Source organism: Arachis hypogaea, chromosome 9, assembly GCF_003086295.3.
Source record: "Arachis hypogaea cultivar Tifrunner chromosome 9, arahy.Tifrunner.gnm2.J5K5, whole genome shotgun sequence".
Classification (NCBI taxonomy): Eukaryota; Viridiplantae; Streptophyta; class Magnoliopsida; order Fabales; family Fabaceae; genus Arachis; species Arachis hypogaea.
The window spans coordinates 66,140,988-66,151,480 of record NC_092044.1 but is presented as its reverse complement, the minus strand read 5'-3'; the positions used below and the strand labels follow the sequence as shown (position 1 = coordinate 66,151,480).

Sequence of the window (10,493 nt, the reverse complement as noted above, 5' to 3'; positions counted from 1 at the left end):
TTGGCAGACCTTTCCTAGCCACAGCAAAGGCTGTGATTGATGTTGACAGAGGAGAATTGATCATTCAAGTGAATGAAGAAACCCTTGTGTTTAAGGCTCAAGGACATCCCTCTGTAACCATGGAGTGGAAGCATGAAGAGCTTCTCTCAAAACAGACCCAAATAGAGCCCCCACAGTCAAACTCTAAGTTTGGTGTTGGGAGGCCACAACCAACTTCTAAGTTTGGTGTTGAACCCCCACATTCAAACTCTAAGTTTGGTGTTGGGAGGTTCCAACATTGCTCTGAGCATCTGTGAGGCTCCATAAGAGCCCACTGTCAAGCTACTGACAATAAAGAAGCGCTTGTTGGGAGGCAACCCAATGTTATATTTTATCTATTTTCCTTTGTTATTTTATGTTTTATGTAGGTTGATGATCATGAGAAGTCACAAAATCAATTGAAAAAGCAAAAACAGAATGAAAAACAAAAAGAAAAATAGCACACCCTCGAGGAAGACCTTGCTGGCGTTTAAACGCCAATAACGGCAGCAAATGGGCATTTAACGCCCAGTCTGGCACCATTCTGGGCGTTTAACGCCAAAAAGGGGCACCAGACTGGCGTTAAACGCCAGGAAAGGGCAAGAAGCTGGCGTTAAACGCCAGAAATGGGCATCAGCCCAGCGTTTAATGCCAGAATTGGCACAAAGGGCATATTTGCTCGCCACTTGGTGCAGGGATGAATTTTCCTTGACACCTCAGGATCTGTGGACCCCACAGGATCCCCACCTACCCCACCACTCTCTCCCTTCTTCTTTACCAATCACCTCAACACCTCTTCCCCAAAAACCCTTCACCTATCAAATCCCATCTTTCTCTTCACCACTCACATCCATCCTTCATAAAACCCCACCTACCTCACCATTCAAATTCAAACCACTTTCCCTCCCACACCCACCCATTATGGCCGAACCATACACCCCCTCTCCACTCCTATATAAACCCATCTTCACCCCTTCATTTTCACACAACCTAAACACTACTTCTCCCCCTTTGGCCGAACCACAAAGCCATCTCCATCCCCTTCATTTCTTCTTCTTCTACACTCTTCTTTCTTCTTTTGCTCGAGGATGAGCAAACCTTTTAAGTTTCGTGTGGTAAAAGCATTGCTTTTTGTTTTTCCATAACCATTTATGGCATCCAAGGCCGGAGAAACCTCTAGAAAGAGGAAAGAGAAGGCAAAAGTTTCCACCTCCGAGTCATGGGAGATGGAGAGATTCATCTCAAGGGTGCATCAATACCACTTCTATGAAGTTGTGGCCATGAAGAAGGTGATCCCCGAGGTCCCTTTCAAACTCAAAAAGAGTGAATATTCGGAGATCCGACATGAGATCCGAAGAAGAGGTTGGGAAGTTCTTACCAACCCCATTCAACAAGTCGGAATCTTAATGGTTCAAGAGTTCTATGCCAATGCATGGATCACCAAGAATCATGATCAAAGTGTGAACCCAGACCCCAAGAACTGGCTTACAATGGTTCGGGGGAAATACTTAGATTTTAGTCCGAAAAATGTAAGGTTGGCATTCAACTTGCCCATGATGCAAGGAGATGAACACCCATACACTAGAAGGGTCAACTTTGATCAAAGGTTGGACCAAGTCCTCATAGACATTTGTGAAGAGGGCGCTCAATGGAAGAGAAATTCAAGAGGAAAGCCGGTTCAACTGAGAAGGCATGACCTCAAGCCCGTGGCTAGAGGATGGTTGGAGTTTATCCAACGCTCAATCATTCCGACTAGTAACCGGTCCGAAGTTACTATAGACCGGGCTATCATGATTCAAAGCATCATGATTGGAGAGGAAGTAGAAGTTCATGAGGTTATAGCCCAAGAACTTTATAAGGTGGCGGACAAGTCCATGATCATTAGTGTCTTAGTGTTCATGCCTTAAAGTTATGAATGTCCTATGAATCCATCACCTTTCTTAAATGAAAAATGTTCTTAATTGAAAAAGAGAAGAATTGCATGAATTTTAAATTTTATAACAGATTAATTATTTTGATATGGTGGCAATATTTTGGTTTCTGAATGTATGCTTGAACAGTGCATAAATCTTTTGAATTCGTTGTTCATGAATATTGGCTCTTGAAAGAATGATGAAAAATGAGACATGTTACTGAGGATCTGAAAAATCATAAAAATGATTCTTGAAGCAAGAAAAAGCAGTGAATACAAAAAAAATAGAGAGAAAAGAAAAAAAATAAAGTTGTGATCCAAAGCAAAAAGAGTGTGCTTAAGAACCCTGGACACCTCTAATTGGGGACTCTAGCAAAGCTGAGTCACAATCTGAAAAGGTTCACCAATTATGTGTCTGTGGCATGTATGTATCCGGTGGTAATACTGGAAGACAAAGTGCTTTGGGCCACGGCCAAGACTCATAAAGTAGTTGTGTTCAAGAATCATCATACTTAACTAGGAGAATCAATAACACTATCTGGATTCTGAGTTCCTATAGAAGCCAATCATTCTGAATTTCAAAGGGTAGAGTGAGATGCCAAAACTATTCAGAGGCAAAAAGCTAAAAGCCCCGCTCATCTTATTAATACTGATCTTCATAGATGTTTTTGGAATTCATTGCATATTCTCTTCTCTTTATCTTAATTGATTTCCAGTTGCTTGGGGACAAGCAACAATTTAAGTTTGGTGTTGTGATTAGCGGATAATTTGTACGCTTTTTGGCATTGTTTTTAGTGTGTTTTAGTTAGTTTTTAGTATATTTCTATTATTTTTTAGTTAAAATTCACTTTTCTGGACTTTACTATGAGTTTGTGTGTTTTTCTGTGATTTCAGGTATTTTCTGGCTGAAATTGAGGGACTTGAGTAAAATCTGATTCAGAGGCTGAAAAGGACTGCAGATGCTGTTGGATTCTGACCTCCCTACACTCAAAGTGGATTTTCTGGAGCTAAAAAAGCCCAATTGGCGCGCTCTCAACGGCGTTGAAAAGTAGACATCCTGGGCTTTCTAGCAATATATAATAGTTCATACTTTGCCTGAGATTTGATGGCCCAAACAGGCATTCCAGATTAGCTCAAAACTGCCCGGCGTTAAACGCCGGAACTGGCACAAGAATGGGAGTTAAATGCCCAAACTGGCACAAAAGCTGGCGTTTAACTCCAAGAAGAGTCTCTACACGAAAATGCTTCAATGCTCAGCCCAAGCACACACCAAGTGGGCCCGGAAGTGGATTTTTATGTAATTTACTCATCTTTGTAAACCCTAGGCTACTAGTTCTCTACAAATAGGACCTTTTACTATTGTATTTTCATCTTTGGATCATTTTAGATCTTTTGATCATCTTTGGACGTCTAGTTCTTAGATCATTGGGAGGCTGGCCATTCGGCCATGCCTGAACCTTGTTCTTATGTATTTTCAACGGTGGAGTTTCTACACACCATAGATTACGGTGTGGAGCTCTGCTGTACCTCGAGTATTAATGCAATTACTATTGTTCTTCTATTCAATTCAGCTTATTCTTGTTCTAAGATATTCATTTGCACCCAAGAACATGATGAATATGATGATTATGTGACACTCATCATCATTCTCACTTATGAACGAGTGCCTGACAACCACTTCCGTTCTACAAGCAAACAAGGCTTGAATGTTTATCTCTTGGATCCCTTGATCGGAATCTTCGTGGTATAAGCTAGAATTGATGGCGGCATTCAAGAGAATCCGGAAGGTCTAAACCTTGTCTGTGGTATTCTGAGTAGGATTCAATGATTGAATGACTGTGACGAGCTTCAAACTCGTGATTGTGGGGCGTTAGTGACAGACGCAAAAGAATCACTGGATTCTATTCCGACATGATCGAGAACCGACAACTGAATAGCCATGCCGTGACAGGGTTCGTTGAACATTTTCACTGAGAGGATGGGAGGTAGCCACTGACAACGGTGAAACCCTACATAAATCTTGCCATGGAAAGGAGTAAGAAGGATTGGATGAAGACAGTAGGAAAGCAGAGAGACGGAAGGGACAAAGCATCTCCATACACTTATCTGAAATTCTCACCAGTGAATTACATAAGTATCTCTATCTTTATCTTTATGTTTTATTCATACATCATCCATAACCATTTGAATCTGCCTGACTAAGATTTACAAGGTGACCATAGCTTGCTTCATACCAACAATCTCCGTGGGATCGACCCTTACTCGCGTAAGGTTTATTACTTGGACGACCCAGTGCACTTGCTGGTTAGTTGTTCGAAGTTGTGAAATTATGTGTGTACCATAGTATTGAGCACCAAGTTCTTGGATTCATTACCGGGGATTATTTGAGTTGTGAAAAGTTGAGATCACAATTTCGTGCACCATAAGTCAAGTCAAATTTTCAAATTTTAAAAATCTTATCTTTTTAAAACTTTTTCAAAAATTAAATCTTTTTCATTTTTCTTATTAATTTTCGAAAATTCTTTAAAATATTTTTCAAAAATCTTTTTCTTAGTTTTATCTTTATTTTCGAAAATTATGCTTACAAATTAATATGATTGATTCAAAAATTTGAAGTTTGTTACTTTCTTGTTAAGAAAGGTTTAATCTTTAAATTCTAGAATCATATCTTTTAGTTTATTGTTAGTTAAGTAATTAATTTTAATTTTCAAAAATTAAATCTTTTCTAACCATATATTTATAATCATATCTTCTCATTTCATCTTTTATATCATATCTTTTTTTTAATTTTATCTTTTTCAAAAGAAAAATTTTGATTTCAAAATATCTTATCTTTCTTATCTTTTCAAATTTGATTTTAATATCTTTTTCAACTAACTAATTAACTTTTTGTTTGTTTCTTATCTTTTTCAAAACCACCTAACTACTTTTTCCTCTCTAATTTTCGAAAATATCTCATCCCTTTTTCAAAATTCTTTTTAAATTAACTAATTGTTTTAAATTTTAATTTTAATTCTATCTCACCTTTAATTTTCGAAAATCATTAATTGCTTTTCAAAATTAATTTTCGAATTCTCTCTCTCTCATCTTCTATTTATTTATTTATTCACCAACACTTCTCTTCATCTCAAATCACTACCTCTATCCTTACCCTTGTGTTTGGATTCTCCATTCTTCTTATTCCATTTCTTCTTCTACTAATAATAAGGAACCTCTTTACTGTGACATAGAGGATTTTTCTTCTTTTTCTGTTCTCTTCTCTTTCATATGAGCAGGAACAAGGAAAAAGGCATTCTTGTTGAAGCTGATCCAGAACCTGAAAAGACTCTGAAGAGGAAACTAAGATAAGCTAAATTACAACAATACAGAGACAACCTTGCTGAAATTTTTTAACAAGAAAAGGAGATGGCAGCCGAACCCAACAACAATAATGCAAGAAGGATGCTTGGTGATTATACTACACCTACTTCCAAGTTTGATGAAAGAAGCATCTCAATTCCTGCCATTGGAGCAAACAATTTTAAGCTGAAACCTTAACTAGTTGCTCTAATGTAACAAAACTGGAAGTTTCATGGACTTTCATCAGAAGATCCCTATCAGTTTTTAACTGAGTTCTTGCAGATCTGTGAGACTATAAAGATGCATGGAGTAGATCCTGAAGTCTACAGGCTCATGCTTTTCCCTTTTGCTGTAAGAGACAAAGCTAGAACATGGTTGGATTCACAACCTAAGGATAGCCTGGACTCCTGGGATAAGCTGGTCACGACCTTCTTGGCTAAATTCTTTCCTCCTCAAAAGCTGAGCAAGCTTAGATTGGATGTTCAGAAATTCAAACAAAAAGATGGTGAATCCCTCTATGAAGCTTGGGAAAGATACAAGCAGATGACCAAAATGTTTCCTTCTGACATGCTTTCAGAATGGACTATTCTAGATATATTCTATTATGGTCTGTCTGAGTTCTCTAAGATGTCACTGGACCATTCTGCAGGTAGATCCATTCACCTAAAGAAAATGCCTGCAGAAGCTCAAGAACTTATTGACATGGTTGCAAATAACCAGTTCATGTACACTTCTGAGAGGAATTCCGTGAATAATGGGATGCCACAAAGGAAGGGAGTTCTTGAAATTGATGCTATAAATGCCATATTGGCTCAGAACAAAATGTTAACTCATCAAGTCAACATGATTTCTCAAAGTCTGAATGGATGGAAAAATGCATCCAACAGCACTAAAGAGGCATCTTCTGAAGAAGAAGCTTATGATCCTGAAAACCCTGCAATGGCAGAGGTAAATTATATGGGTGAACCTTATGGAAACACCTATAATTCATCATGGAGAAATCATCCAAATTTCTCATGGAAGGATCAACAAAAGCCTCAACAAGGCTTTAATAATGGTGGAAGAAATAAGCTTAGCAATATCAAGCCTTATCCATCATCTTCTCAGCAACAGACAGAGAATTATGAACAGAATACCTCTAACTTAGCAAATTTAGTCTCTGATTTGTCTAAGGCCACTTTAAGTTTCATGAATGAAATAAGGTCCTCCATCATAGATCTGGAGGCACAAGTAGGCCAGTTCAGTAAGAAAGTTACTGAAACCCCTCCTAGTACTCTCCCAAGCAATACAGAAGAGAATCCAAAGAGAGAGTGCAAGGCCATTGATATACTCAACATGGCCGAATGCAAGAAGGAAGGAGAGGACGCGAATCCCAATGAGGAAGATCTCATGGGACGTCTCTCAAGCAAGAAGGAGTTCCCTATTGAGGACCCACGGGAATCTGAGGCCCATATAGAGACCATAGAGATTCTATTAAACCTCCTTCTGCCATTCATGAGCTCTGAAGACTATTCTTCCTCTGAAGAGGATGAAGATGTAACTAGAGAGCAAGCTGCTCAATATCTAGGAGCTATCATGAAACTGAATGGCAAGATATTTGGTAATGAGACTTGGGAAGGTGAACCTCCCTTGCTCATTAGTGAACTAGATACCTGGGTTCAGCAAACTTTACCTTAAAAGAGACAAGATACTGGCAAATTCATAATACCCTGTACCATAGGCACTGATGAGCGGATAATTTATACACTTTTTGGCACAGTTTTTAGTATGTTTTTAGTACATTTTAGTTAGTTTTTATTATATTTTTTTAGTTTTTAATTAAAATTCACTTTTATGGACTTTACTATGAGTTTGTATGTTTTTCTGTGATTTCAGGTATTTTCTGGCTAAAATTGAGGGACCTGAGCAAAAATCTAATTCAGAGGCTGAAAAAGGACTGCAGATGCTATTGGATTCTGACCTCCCTGCACTCGAAGTGGATTTTCTGAAACTACAGAATCCCAATTGGTGCGCTCCTAATTGCGTTGAAAATTAGACATCCTGGGCTTTTCAGAAATATATAATAGTCTATACTTCACCCAAGAATTGATTGCCCAAACCGGCGTTCCAAATCAGCCTCAAAATTCCCGGTGTTTAACGCCGGAACTGGCACAAAAGTTGGAGTTAAACACCCAAACTGGCACAAAAGCTGGCGTTTAACTCCAGGAAAAGTCTCTACACATGAAAGCTTCAATGATCAGCCCAAGCACACACCAAGTGGACCCCAGAAGTAGATTTTTACGTCATTTACTCATTCTTGTAAACCCTAGGTCACTAGTTCACTATAAATCGGACTTTTTGCTATTATATCCGGATCTCATGACACATTACACGTTTCATACTGTATCTTCTACGACATGAGTCTCTAAAGCCCATGGTTGAGGGTGAGCAGCTCTGCTGTATCTTGATGGATTAATGCAATTACTACTATTTTTCATTCAATCACGCTTGCTTCTATTCTAAGATACCACTTGTTCTTCAACCTGATGAATGTGATGATCTGTGACACTCATCACCATTCTCACCTATGAATGTGTGTCTGACAACCACCTCCGTTCTACCTTTGATTGAGTGTGTATCTCTTGGATTCCTTAAGCAGAATCTTCGTGGTATAAGCTAGAACCCATTGGCGGCCATTCTTGAGAATCCGGAAAGTTTAAACCTTGTCTGTAGTATTTCGAGTAGGATTCGAGGATTGAATGACTGTGACGAGCTTCAAACTCATGAGTGTTGGGCGTTAGTGACAGACGCAAAAGAATCACTGGATTCTATTCCGACATGATCGAGAACCGACAGATGATTAGCCGTGCGGTGACAGCGTGCGTTGAACATTTTCACTGAGAGGATGGGAGGTAGCCATTGACAACGGTGAAACCCAACATACAGCTTGCCATGGAAGGAGCCTTGCGTGCATGAAGAAGAAGACAGTAGGAAAGTAGAGATTCAGAAGATATAGCATCTCCAAAACCTCAACCTGTTCTCCACTACTGCAAAACAAGTATTTATTTCATGTTCTTTTACTTTTTACAATTAAATCTGAGAATTATTGATATCCTGACTAAGAGTTACAAGATAACCATAGCATGCTTCAAGCCGACAATCTCCGTGGGATCGACCCTTACTCACATAAGGTATTACTTGGATGACCCAGTGCACTTGCTGGTTAGTTATGCGGAATTGCAAAAGTGTGATTGTGATTTCGTGCACCAAGTTTTTGGCGCCGTTGCTGGGGATTGTTCGAGTTTGGACAACTGACGATTTATTTTGTTGCTTAGATTAGGAATATTTTATTTTTGTGGTTTAGAGTCTTTTATTTGAGTTTAGTTTTATATTTTAAGTTTGGTGTCAATTGCATGCTTTTATTTTCTTTAAAATTTTCGAAATTGCATGTCCTTAGTTCTTTCTTTATTTTTAAAAATTTCTAAGTTTGGTGTCTTCTTTGTGTTTTCCTTTAAACTTTCGAAATTTTGTGTTTGATTTTCTAAAAATTTTAAGTTTGGTGTCTTTTGTGCTTTTGTTTACTTAAAATTTTTTTAAAAAAATAATTAAATAAAATAATATCCACATCATCTCCCATTCTCCATCATGGACCTAAGTGGAATTGAGCAGTCCAGAAGGACTGTGTGATCATATGCTAACCCCATTACAGCTGCATATGGGAGTAGCATCTGTATACCTCCCATTAAAGCAAGCAGCTTTGAGTTAAATCCTCAACTCATTATCATGGTGTAGCAAAATTGCCAGTATTTCGGTCTTCCACAAGAAGAACCTACTGAGTTTCTGGCACAGTTCTTACAAATTGCTGACACAGTATGTGATAAAGAAGTGGATCAGGATGTCTACAGATTGTTACTGTTTCCATTTGCTGTAAAAGATCAAGCTAAGAGGTGGTTGAATAACCAACCTACAGCAAGCATAAAAACATGGAGACAGTTATCAGACAAATTCCTGAATCAATTTTACCCTCCAAAAAAGATGACACAGCTAAGGCTGGACATCCAAGGCTTTAAACAAGAGGATAATGAATCCCTTTATAATGCCTGGGAGAGGTATAGAGGTATGCTAAGGAAATGTCCCTCTGAAATGTTTTAAGAGTGGGTACAGTTAGACATCTTCTACTATGAGCTTACAGAAAAAGCTCAGATGTCTTTAGATCACTCAGCTGGTAGATCTATACACATGAGGAAGACGATTGAAGAGGCTCAAGAGCTCATAGGTATGGTTGCTAGAAATCAACATCTATACTCAAGCAGTGAGTCCTCTATAAAAGAAGAAGCTATGGCAGTAACTACTGATCCTAATCCTCAAGAACAGATTGTTGAACTTAATCAACAATTACTCCTGATGACAAAACAATTAACAGAGTTTAAAGAGATGCTCCAAGAAACTAAAAATGCTAACCCAAATATGGAAGCACAATTGAATCAGACAAGACAGCAGCTATCTAAACAAATAACAGAAGAATGCCAAGCTGTTAAATTAAGGAGTGGGAAGACATTAAATATATCAACTCAAAGCAGCAGAAAGCCAAGAAAGGAACAACTGACAGAGGATAACCAAACCACTGTCCAAAATCCCTCTGAGGACAATAAGAGCCCAGAGAGGAATACTTCTGGCATTCAAACGCCAGAAAAGGGGGAAAAGTTGGCGTTAAACGCCCATTCCTTGCCCAGTTCTGGCGTTCAAACGCCAGAAAAGGGTGGAAAGCTGGCGTTAAACGCCCATCCTGCACCCAGTCCTAGCATTCAAACGCCAATGAGGAATCAGACACCTGAGAGTGCTGATAGTAACTCCTATAAGAAGGCTTCTCCAACCACATCTATAGGAAATAAACCTGCAGCAACTAAGGTTGAAGAATATAGAGCCAATATGCCTTATCCTCAAAAACTCTGCCAAGCAGAACAGGATAAACAATTTGTCCGCTTTGCAGACTATCTCAGGACTCTTGAAATAAAGATTCCGTTTGCAGAGGCACTTGAGCAAATACCCTCTTATGCTAAGTTCATGAAAGAGATCTTAAGTCAAAAGAAGGATTGGAGACAAACTGAAAAGGTGTTTCTCACTGAAGAATGCAGTGCAGTCATTCTGAAAAGCTTACCAGAGAAGCTTCAAGATCCAGGAAGCTTTATGATACCATGCACATTAGAAGGTGCTTGTACCAAGACAGCCCTATGTGACCTTGGAG

General features: G+C 38.8%; 1 non-coding gene across 1 annotated transcript; it reads right to left on the bottom strand.

Moving 5' to 3' along the window:
• Positions 1 to 5,734: 5,734 nt before the first annotated feature.
• LOC112713526 (small nucleolar RNA R71) lies at positions 5,735 to 5,842 on the bottom strand. Its single transcript, XR_003158498.1, has one exon. It is a non-coding gene; the product is annotated as a small nucleolar RNA R71 (small nucleolar RNA).
• Positions 5,843 to 10,493: the final 4,651 nt, after the last annotated feature.